Source organism: Symphalangus syndactylus, chromosome X (assembly GCF_028878055.3).
Source record: "Symphalangus syndactylus isolate Jambi chromosome X, NHGRI_mSymSyn1-v2.1_pri, whole genome shotgun sequence".
Lineage (NCBI taxonomy): Eukaryota > Metazoa > Chordata > Mammalia > Primates > Hylobatidae > Symphalangus > Symphalangus syndactylus.
Window position 1 is genome coordinate 101400293 of NC_072447.2, and position 12861 is coordinate 101413153.

Sequence of the window (12861 nt, forward strand, 5' to 3'; positions counted from 1 at the left end):
CCCGGAATAGTTTGAAAATAATAGTCTTCTCAGGCCGGGTGCGGTGGCTCATGCCTGTAATCCCAGCACTTTGGGAGGCCGAGGCGAGTGGATCACAAGGTCAGGAGTTCGAGACTAGCCTGGCCAATATGGTGAAATCCCGACTCTACTAAAAATACAAAAATTAGCTGGGTGTGGTGGCGCACACCTGTAGTCTCAGCTGCTCAGGAGGCTGAGGCAGGAGAATCGCTTGAACCCAGGAGGTGGAGGTTGCAGTGAGCCAAGATTCCTCCACTGCACTCCATCTGAAAAATAATAATAATAATAATAATAATAATAATAATAATAATACTAGTCTTCTCCTACCTAAGGTAAGAATCCTTTTCCAGCATCTCAGACTTAGTGGCAGGTCTTTGCTTGAATAATTTAGGTGAACAGAAACTAATAACTTCATAACATGAGCAGTTAACTAGGCAATTGTTAATGAAAGTACTCACTAAATTAATGATAAAATAATGTATAATGGCACCAAACATTACTTAAGTGCTTATTATATACCAGATCTTATGTTTGACCAGGATCCTTATTTCACCCTTACGACAAGCCTGAGAAAGGTAGATGCTTAATTGTTCCCATTTTGCCGATAAGGAACCTCAGGCCCAGGAAGTCAAGTAATAACTTGACTAAATTCATACAGCTATTAAGTTAAGGAATATTTCGGAAACTTTTGCCTGCTTTTCCCTTTTTGTTATAATCTTCCTTTGGGAACAAATTATGCCCCTTTTTAAGATGGTTTTGTACTGTCCTCAGCGACTCTATAGCCTGGGTTCTAGCCTTGCTTCTGACAGTTAGATACAGTCTCAGACAAGACATGACTTCTCCGTGACTCAGTTTTCACAGCTGAAGAAAAAATGGTTTTAGTAATATTTTCTCTGTTGGATTCAGATGAAATAGTATGCAGGAAAAGTTGTGAAAGCTGTTTTTGCTATAGAAGTATAAGGAATCCTTTTTTTGTTTGTTTGTTTTTCTTGAGACAGAATCTCACTCTTTCGCCCAGGCTGGAGTGTAATGGCGCGATCTTGGCTCACTGCAAGCTCCACCTCCGGGGTTCATGCCATTCTCCTGCCTCAGCCTCCCAAGTAGCTGTGACTGACTACAGATGCCCGTCACCACGCCCGGCTAATTTTTTGTATTTTTTTTTTTTTTTTTTTTTTTTTTTTTTTAGTAGAGATGGGGTTTCACCACGTTGGCCAGGATGGTCTCGATCTCCTGACCTGGTGATCTGTCCGCCTCAGCCTCCCAAAGTGCTGGGATTACAGACAATCCCATTCAGTGCTAGAGGCACACATCCATTTATTAACATGTCAATTAGTTACATTTCTTTTTATTTTTGCTTGTTTTCCTATCCTTTGGCCATTTTACTATTGATGCACTACCTCCCATCAGCAGGTAGACAAGGAACTGATAAAATTCAGTGTGTTCATTTTGTCTGATAGCACTTACTAAAATGTTTAGAAGGCTAGCGTTTTGAAAATAATAGGGTAATTTTTTGTTTTGTGGAAGGAATATTTCTTTATTTCATTGACAATTTATAGCTTCATTACCTACTTAAAATGCAGTTTATATCTAGGCTGTAGGAAACATTTATAATCTGCAAAAGTATTATTAAACTTGCTTTGTTACACTGCCTAAAGTTACTCTTGGAATTGGATTTACAAAATGGTAAAGCAGAGAGGGAAAGAATTTTATTTAAATACCTTCATAATCTTTGCCCCAACACAACAAATGTTGGTAAGTCTTACTGTTGTTGCTATCTTTAAACAGTACAATGAAGAGATTGCCTCTGCGAAATATATTGGTTATCCTATTGGACATTATCATTGATCAAAATCCTGCCCATTTTTTAAAGTCACTATTTACATACATGAACTTTCTTTATTTAAAATGGTAGTGGGCCAGGCGCGGTGGCTCACGCCTGTAATTCCAGCACTTTGGGAGGCCGAGGCGGGAGGATCATGAGGTCAGGAGATCAAGACCATCCTGGCTAACACAGTGAAACCCCGTCTCTACTAAAAATACAAAAAAAATTAGCCGGGCATGGTGGCGGGTGCCTGTAGTCCCAGTTATTCGGGAGGCTGAGGCAGGAGAATGGCTTGAACCTGGTAGGTGGAGATTGCAGTGAGCCGAGATCACGCCACTGCACTCCAGCCTGGGCGACAGAGCGAGACTCCGTCTCAAAAAAAAAAAAAAAAGGTAGTGTACTTTTTCTTCTGTCCTAGGACAGTGGGTGGAGTAAATGCAGTGTAATTCCAAGAGAGGTAACAGGCTACTAGAAGGGTTCTTACTTGTTTTGTGCCATGGGCCCCTCTGAAAGCTGGTGAATTTATGGGAACGTTTTTAGAATCATATTTTTAGATGTAAAACACAAAAGACATAGGATTATAAAGGAAATCAATCATATTAAAATGTACTTACAAAATTGTTTTTAAAAATTATGACACATTCCAGAGACATAAACAGGTATGTTCACACAAAAACCTGTGCATGGATTTTCATAGTTTTATTCATAGTAGATAAAAACTGGAAACAGCCTAAGTGTTCTTTAATGGGTGAGTGGTTAAATAAACTTTATTATCCATACTATGGGATACTGTATGGCAAAAAACAGGTATAAACTATTGATACACACAATAACTTGTGTGCCTTCCCAGGGCATTATGGTGAATGGAAGAAGCCCATGTGCCAAAAGGTTACATATAGTATGATTTCATATAAATGACATTCCTTTTTTTATGGGTACATAGTAGGTGTATATACTTAAGGGGTACATAAGATGTTTTGATACAGGCATACAATGCATAATAATCACATCAGGGTAAATGGTACCATCTTTAATTGTACAATAAATTATTGTTGACTGTAGTCACCCTGTTGTGCTATCAAATGCTAGATCTTACCCAATCTGTTAAACTATACTTTTGTACCCATTAACTATCCCCATTTCCCCTCCCCGCCCACTTCCCAGCCTCTGGCAAGTATCATTCTACTCTTATCTCATGAGTTCAATTGTTTTAAATTTTTGCTCCCACAAATGAGATCATGAGATGTTTGTCTGTGCCTGGCTTATTTCACTTAACCTAATGTCCTTCAGTTCCATCCAACGTTGTCGCAAATGACAGGATCTCATTCTTTTTTATGGCAGAATAGTACGCCATTGTGTATATGTGTATATGTGCCACATTTTCTTTTCTTTTCTTTTCTTTTTTTTTTTTTTTTTTGAGACAGAGTCTTGCTCTGTCACTCAGGCTGGAGTACAGTGGTGTGATCTCGGCTCACTGCAACCTCCATCTCCCTGATTCAAGCAATACCCCTGCCTCAGCCTCCTGAGTATCTGGGATTACAGGTGCACGCCACCACGCCTGGCTAATTTTTTTGTATTTTTAGTAGAGGCGGGGTTTAACCATGTTGGCCAGACTGGTCTCGAACTCCTGACCTCAGGCAATCCACCTGCCTTGGCCTCCCAAAGTGCTAGGATTACAGGCATGAGCCACCACTCCTGGCCCCTGTGCCACATTTTCTTTATCCATTTGTCTGTAGAAGGACACTTAGGTTGCTTCCAAATCTTGGCTATTGTGAATAGTGCTGCAATAAATATGGGAGTGCAGATATCTCTTTGATATACTGGTTCTGGCATATACCCAGCAGTGGGAATGCTGGACCAAATGGTAGCTCAATTGTTAGTTTTTTGAGGAACCTCCATACTGTTTTCCATAGTGGCTATACTAGTTTACATTCCCACCAACAGTCATGAGGGTTCCCTTTTCTCCACATCCTCGCCAGCATTTGTCATTGCCTTTCTTTTGGATGGATACAAGCCATTTTAACTGGGGTGAGATGATAGCTCATTGTAGTTTTGATTTGCTTTGCTCCAACAATGAGTGATGTTGAGCACCTTTTCATATACCTGTTTGTCTTTTGTATGTCTTCTTTTGAGACACATCTATTGAGATCTTTTGTCCATTTTAAAAAATCAGATTATTAGTTTCTTTCCTGTTGAGTTGCTTGAGCTCCTTAAATATTTTGGTTATTAATCTCTTGTCAGATGTATGTATGGTTTGCAGATACGTTTTCCTATTCTGTTGTCTCTTTGTTGGTTGTTTGCTTTGCAGAAGCTTTTGAACTTCATGTGATTCCATTTATAAATGATAACTTTTGGAAAAAAAATGATAGAAATGGAGAACAGGTTAGTGGTTGCTGGGGTGGAAGGTTGTGGGAGGGAGATGGGTGTGGTTATTGAAAGGCCAACTTGGGGGATCCTTGTGGTGATGGAACTGTTCCATATCTTGATTGTGGTGTTTGTATACCTGAATCTACACATGATAAAACTGCATAGAAATGCGTATATATATATATATATACACACACACACACACACAAATATACACACACACACACACACATATATATATAATACACAGAAATAAGTACAAATAAAACTAGGGAAATTTGAATAAGATAGATGGGTTTTATCAATGTCAATATCCCAGTTGTGATATTGTAATATAGATTACCAGGATGTTACCATTGGGGGAAAAGGGATCTCTGTGCGTTATTTCTTAGAACTGCATGCGTATTTCCAATATCTAAAAGTAGTTTGATTAAAAAATTGAGACACAGTAATTGTACTTCTTTACAATATTTGTTAAATAACAAGATAAAATGGCAGGTTGTATAACTCAAGTAATTTTGAAGAAGTGATAAGCATAAATGATAGTTAAGGTATTTTCACAAATGCATTATGTGTGGTACAACAGGAAAATATATGTGACTTGGTGACCAAGTTGCAGGGGCTGCTAATACCACTGTAATCTGTTTCCTATATTCATAGTTGGAAGAAGTACTAAATTTAAGAGCTTACTGAAAATATGTTTTCCTTAACAAATTCACATACCCCCTAAATTTAGACCCCAGGATAAGAACCCCTGACTTCATATCTTTTTTCATTTCATTATCTGACATATCTCAAAGGCCTCTGTCAAAAGAGAAGCATAATGTGTATTTGTTTTGCCTCAAGTACCATGGATAATGATGGGGGCTCATAGAAAATACTAGTGGACACACTTCACAGTTTTAAAGATTTACTTGCTATTATTCACCCATATGCCCATTGTTCACCAAAATTGCTTAACACTAGTTTTAAAAGAGAAGTATATGTGGATTTTAAGTATAGAATAAACTACACATTATTGATATGAAAAAGAAATATGTCAAATTGATTGCTTATTATCCAGATTGACTAATACTGACTATCATTAAATATTTTAATTTGCTTTCGCTAGGAAATCAGTGATGGTTTAGCCTTCAATTTTCCATATCTCTGAGATTATCTAGATCAAATGAGGCTGTCCTTTTATATGAAACGAAGGTTAGTGTTTTGGGATTAATATTCTACTTTAAAATATCACCTTTTTGTCTCATCTAATGTTAAAATCTAAAATTTTTTGAATATTTAACTGAGTAATTATTTGAAATTATTATGAAGTATTTCCTCTATATTGGTTAAATATGTCTTTCATAACATAAGAAGTAACAATATGGACACAGAATTAAAAACTATGTTTAGAGTTTGTGTACTTGACATTTCTAATACAGGCTGAGCATCTCTAATCCAAAATCCAAAATGCTCCAAAATCCAAAACTTTTTGAGAACCAACATGATGCCACAAATGGAATATTCCACACCTGACCTCATGTGTTGAGTCACAGCTAAAATGTAGCCAAAACTTTGTTTCATGCACAAAATTATTAAAATCATTGTATAAAATTATCTTCAGGCTATTTGAGGTGCATATGCAACATTAAATATCATGTTTCAACTTGAGTCTTGTCCCCAGAATATCTCATTATGTATTTGCAAAGATTACAAAATTGGAGAAAATCAGAAATCTGAAACACTTCTAGCCCCAAGCATTTTGAATAAGGAATACTCAATCTGTAATACAAGTGCTCAAAAAATGATCTAAATATTTGTTCTGTGACGGTCTAAGAGTCTGTAATTTGGGAGTGAAATGCTTAATTGATATTTAATATACAGAAGCTTCAATAAGGGAACAATAAATGATTTCATCATATAAAACCTTATACATTTCTTTCATTAAACATTTTAGCTAATCATATTTTAGTAAACTTATTCAAATTTTTTTGGGAAAAATGGCACATATAATCTGAAGAATTATGATGCTTATACATTGCTGTAGAAAAGCTTTTATCACCCCTGCCCTATAATTTGGGGTATATTCTCTTGTTCTGCCTATTATTTTCATCCTCTGAAAATGCCTTAGTTAGAAACAATGCTTCCTGCAATGGGAAATGACACAATATGAAGTTAATCTCATGACAGTAATTTTCTGTGTAGGTTTTTTTCTTATAGACTTCAACTGATAATATGTAGTATCTTTTGCCCTACATTTTTTTGTGCAGTTAAAAAAATAAATTAAAAAAAGACTTAAAGGTTAGACCTAAAACCATAAAAACCCTAGAAGAAAACCTAGGCAGTACCATTCAGGACATAGGCATGGGCAAGGACTTCATGTCTAAAACACCAAAGCAATGGCAACAAAAGCCAAAATTGACAAATGAGATCTAATTAAACTAAAGAGCTTCTGCACAGCAAAAGAAACTACCATCAGAGTGAACAGGCAACCTACAGAATGGGAGAAAATTTTTGCAATCTGCTCATCTGACAAAGGGCTAATATCCAGAATCTACAAATAACTCAAACAAACTTACAAGAAAAAAACAAACAACCCCATCAAAAAGTGGGCAAAGGATATGAACAGACACTTCTCAAAAGAAGACATTTATGCAGCCAAAAGACACATGAAAAAATCCTCATCATCACTAGCCATCAGAGAAATGCAAATGAAAACCACAATGAGATACCATCTCACACCAGTTAGAATGGCCATCATTCAAAAGTCAGGAAACAACAGGTGCTGGAGAGGATGTGGAGAAATAGGAACACTTTTACACTGTTGGTGGGACTGTAAACTGGTTCAACCATTGTGGAAGACAGTGTGGCGATTCCCCAGGGATCTAGAACTAGAAATACCATTTGACCCAGCCATCCCATTACTGGGTGTATACTCAAAGGATTATAAATCATGCTGCTATAAAGACACATGCACACATATGTTTATTGCAGCACTATTCACAATAGCAAAGACCTGGAACCAACCCACATGTCCAACAATCATAGACTGGATTAAGGAAATGTGGCACATTTACACAGTGGAATACTGTGCAGCCATAAAAAATGATGAGTTCATGTCCTTTGTAGGGACATGGATGAAGCTGGAAACCATCATTCTCAGCAAACTATGGCAAGGACAAAAAACCAAACACCGCATGTTCTTACTCATAGGTGGGAATTGAACAATGAGAACACTTGGACACAGGAAGAGGAACATCACACACCGGGGCCTGTTGTGGGGTTTGGGGAGGGTGGAGGGATAGCATTAGGAGATATACCTAATGTAAATGATGAGTTAATGGGTGCAGCACACCAACATGGCACATGTGTACATATGTAACAAACCTGCACATTATGTACATGTACCCTAGAACTTAAAGTATAATAATAAAAAAAAATTTTCAATGCAAATTGCGTATTAAATTATTTTAAGTTTTATTATAATATAAATTGATTTTAATATATTTTTTATATTTTTTGATACTTAAATTACGTAACTCTATTACTGTCCCAGTAAGAGATGGCTTTCTTACATAAATGGAGAGAAGCCATCTAAAGGTTCTGCAATATATAGCATTCTCTGTTCAAACCAAATATACTGCTATCAGAATAAATAAATAGATTCACTTGGATAGGGCACTTATTTTGTGTTTCCCTTTCCTCCTTGAACTCAAGGAACTGATGGTGATGAAAATGGCATTTTGATTTCTTATGTTTGAAAGCTATAGGAGCCTCTCCAAGAACAACAGTATGAACCTTTGTAGATATAATCCCAAATATGTTAATCTATAGCATTATATTTTCAGAGAACACGATGATAGATAAGAAACTTATTTGATTAAAATAGCCAAAGAAATGGACTTCATAAGGGTTTGTAAATCATGGTCAATAACACTAACAAAATTACTGTTTTCATGAAAATATTGCCCATCCTATTTGAAGATGACATCCCTGATAGTAATTGCTATCTATGTGCATGCTGTAGCTGAAAAGACCTGTGTACAATCAATAGTTCTGTCTAGTGTCTGCAGCAAGATACCTTTACAGCTAAGAACCATAAAGCCTTTTCTCAAATTGTAAGTAAGTCTGTTTTTACGTTAAAAATGACAGACCATGCTCAGACTAAGTCCATCTAAACTCAGAAGTGGTTATCTCCACTGCAAACTAAAAGTGTTCTTTCTTAGAATATTGCTTCTCTGCTGTCGATTTTAACACTTCATATCAGAGCAAGGGGAATCTGTGACTATTAAACTGGCCCAAACTACCTTTTGATTATTTGTGTACTGTCTTAAAATAATACAAGCCCAGTCACATTGACTAGTATCTCCATCCTAATGATTTTCAAATTAAGGAATGGCTTCAAATTAGGAAAGCTCTTTGTTCACCTAGGTTTGGAATAGCATGATGTATGCTAATTGCTAACTTTGTCTGCATTATTTTTTAAAGATCAAATGGGCACAGTGGTAATTTTCATTAATCTCATACAGAGCAGCTAATTAAAATTTCCATTATTACCCATCCATTATCTAGTTGTTTCCTTTGTTCAGTATCAGAACAGGATGTTAATAAGCCATTCTTGTATTACAGCCCTATTAAGTATTATGAGAATTAATGTATTGCACTATTTTGTTTTTAGGTGATTTTTAAAATATTATCTTGCACCATATTGATTATACTGAAGGTACTTTGCCACCTTGACATTTTGTAATAGAGATTTCAGAGTTAAATACTTGTTGCTTGAACGTTTTATTCAATATTGAGAAAAAGTAGTATATAGTAGAGACAGGAGCTATCCAAGGACCTGAATATTTGTTTTAGTCTCATACTCTTACTGATTATGTGAACTTAGGCAATTACTTGGATTCCTCATTTTTGTAATGAGGATATTAGAAGAACTGATCTTTAAGGGCCAGTCCAGCCTTAGCTTGCTATCATATTTTCATAATTTTCAAATATGAACTTATGTTAAAATCTCAAAGTCCTTCTAAGCTTGGTAAAAAGCATCTGTTCTATAAAGTTATATATTCTCTGTCATGCTCTAGTAGATTGTTTGCTTCCATTCCTTATAACCAGAGAGGATCCTAAATTTTATAATTTAAGCTTGTTTCTAAGACTTGGGTGGGGAGTGAGCCACAAAGTTATGGGCTGGCTCACTTGTCCACAAGGAGTACCTCGGCCATGACCATATGTCCCAATTAGACTAATCCTGTAGGGAATCAATTAGAAAAAGGGAGCCAACATTTTCTCAGTAGATTATTCGGTGTCCATGAGATGCCCAAAATAAAATACCTCTGAGTTGTCCTCAGCATGCCATACAGTGTCTCAGTTTACCTGTTCTGTATTCAGCATCTCTGAATATATTATAACTGAAAGTCTCAGAACTATAATATTCTGAAGCAAAACTAAGCTTAGAATCTTCAGCATGTTGAAACTCATCACTCATCTACCCTTTTGTTTATTCTCTATCCATCCAACCACTCGTTCATTCATTTAGGAAATATGTATTGAGTGCTTACTTAAGCACTGTCTTAAGAGCTGAGGATATAGTGGTGAACAAGGCAGGCAAGAATCCTGTCATAAGAGCTTATGTTTTAGCGTGGAAGACAGTAAACAACTAAATTACAAAAATTTTCATAGAGGTAATACTGTAAATGATATTTAAAATGGTGTTGCAATGATAACTAGAATGTGGGGTGGGAAGAAGACTATGGAGCTGAGATTAAAATGATGGGATCCAGCAATGGAGAGGTTGGGGTAAGGGTCTTCAAGGCAGAGAAAACTGCAAAATACAAAGGTCACTCAACAGGGTTTAAATTCCATATATAATCCTCTAGGGGAAGATTAGTGGTGCCTTTTTATATATTAATTTAAAAATAACTTTTTTTTTTCATTTTTTGACCAATTTAAATTGTATTTATATTCTATTTATGTTACCTATTAAATGCAAAAATATGTGTTTAATACATTACATAAAATATAGCCATATTGTATAGATATTACAGCTAACAATTATGGCCTTATCAAGGTACATCTCTCGTCTTGTATTCTTTTTTTTTTATACTTTAGGTTTTAGGGTACATGTGCACAATGTGCAGGTTTGTTACATATGTATCCATGTGCCATGTTGGTTTGCTGCACCCATTAACTCGTCATTTAGCATTAGGTATATCACCAAATGCTGTCCCTCCCCCCTCCCCCCACCCCACAACAATCCCCGGAGTGTGATGTTCCCCTTCCTGTGTCCATGAGTTCTCATTGTTCAGTTCCCACCTATGAGTGAGAACATGTGGTGTTTGGTTTTTTGTCCTTGTGATAGTTTACTGAGAATGATGGTTTCCAGTTTCATCCATGTCCCTACAAAGGACATGAACTCATCATTTTTTATGGCTGCATAGTATTCCACTGTGTATATGTGCCACATTTCCTTAATCCAGTCTATCGTTGTTGGACATTTGGGTTGGTTCCAAGTCTTTGCTATTGTGAATAGTGCCGCAATAAACGTGTGCATGTGTCTTTATAGCAGCATGATTTATAGTCCTTTGGGTATATACCCAGTAATGGGATGGCTGGGTCAAATGGTATTTCTAGTTCTAGATCCCCGAGGAATCGCCACACTGACTTCCACAATGGTTGTGAACTAGTTTACAGTCCCACCAACAGTGTAAAAGTGTTCCTATTTCTCCACAGCCTCTCCAGCACCTGTTGTTTCCTGACTTTTGAATGATGGCCATTCTAACTGGTGTGAGATGGTATCTCATTGTGGTTTTGATTTGCATTTCTCTGATGGCCAGTGATGATGAGCATTTTTTCATGTGTTTTTTGGCTGCATAAATGTCTTCTTTTGAGAAGTGTCTGTTCATGTCCTTTGCCCACTTTTTGATGGGGTTGTTTGTTTTTTTCTTGTAAATTTGAGTTCATTGTAGATTCTGGATATTAGCCCTTTGTGAGATGAGTAGGTTGCGAAAATTTTCTCCCATTTTGTAGGTTGCCTGTTCACTTTGATGGTAGTTTCTTTTGCTGTGCAGAAGCTCTTTAGTTTAATTAGATCCCATTTGTCAATTTTGGCTTTTATTGCCATTGCTTTTGGTGTTTTAGACATGAAGTCCTTGCCCATGCCTATGTCCTGAATGGTATTGCCTAGGTTTTCTTCTAGGGTTTTTATGGTTTTAGGTCTAACATGTAAGTCTTGAATCCATCTTGAATTAATTTTGGTATAAGGTGTAAGGAAGGGATCCAGTTGCAGCTTTCTACATATGGCTAGCCAGTTTTCCCAGCACCATTTATTAAATAGGGAATCCTTTCCCCATTTCTTGTTTTTGTCAGGTTTGTCAAAGATCAGATAGTTAAAAATAACTTTGAGGATTATGTGAAAGTGGTATGTGACTACAGACTTGAAAATTTTAATTCCTTTTACTAGTAGTTTTCAGATTGGCACATGTAGTAAATCCCTTGTTACTGATGAACTTTGTATTGTTGTAGAAAGTGAGTTGGCCGAGCAAAAATAAAACTATAATTTTGAATTTGCAAAATTATGCTTTAAATATTTCCTTGCTGTTATTCCTTGTGAAATAATAGATGGATAAGGAAGTTACAGGAATATGGACATGATCTCTCAATGATGGTCTTATTTACTGTGCCATTTAGGTGATGATGATTCATCCAGTATACTTTTTTATTTGTGAAGGAGACGGAGTTTTGCTCTGTGGCTCAGGCTGGAGTGCTGTGGCAGGATCTCAGCTCACTGCAAACTCCACCTCCCGGGTTCGAGCTATTCTCGTCTCTTAGCCCCTGGAGTTGCTGGGATTACAGGCATGTACCTCCATGCCTGGCTAATTTTTGTATTTTTAGTAGAGACGGAGTTTCACCACATTGGCCAGGCTGATTTCGAACCCCTGACCTCAAGTGTTCCACCGGCCTCAGCCTCCCAGAGTGCTGGGATTCCAGGTGTGAGCCACCGTCCCCAGCCCATCCAGTATGTTTTTAACATCTACTGTGTCTCATAACGAAGCAAGAAATACCAAGTCAGTGGCCATTATACAAAATATGGGAGCTAAACGTATGAAATTGTATTCCTTGTTCTGCAGTTATTATGGAGAAATTCAATAATAACACACTTTTATTGAGGCTCACTAAATTCATGACCTGTGTTAGTTATGTGGCATAGATGGAGTTCCCAATGTAGAAGTGAGACAGACACAAATAATGACCTCTACCACAATATTTTAAGTGCTATAATAATGATAATTTTGCCACAGTGCTAAGGGAATAGAGTTCCCCTATATGTTATAAGCCTTTATCAGACTTTAAAAATTTAGCATTTAATGGGATTTTTAAAATTCAGAAATTAGGAATGATTAACACTTTCTACATTGAGGCGGCATTCTCAATAAAAACCCAAATAGTATGAAAGCATAGGGAACTCATTTGTCATTATTAACATTTTTTTTAAATGTCATATCCTCTCATGATAATACCTCTACCCAATGGGGAAAAATTCCTTTCCTTATGATCTCCTTATAATATTATATTTCCTATGATATTATATCCTTATGATGTTATTTTATAGTAAGTATCCTTAGATGCTTAGCAGAAACTGAGTGTAATTTTTATGAACCTGTGAAATGGGACTC

At 36.5% G+C, this 12861-nt stretch overlaps 1 protein-coding gene across 3 annotated transcripts in view; it reads left to right on the forward strand.

Annotated features, from left to right (window-relative positions):
- DIAPH2 (diaphanous related formin 2) overlaps positions 1-12861 on the forward strand; it is a 953710-nt gene that overhangs the window by 184645 nt on the left and 756204 nt on the right. The window lies entirely within an intron of this gene.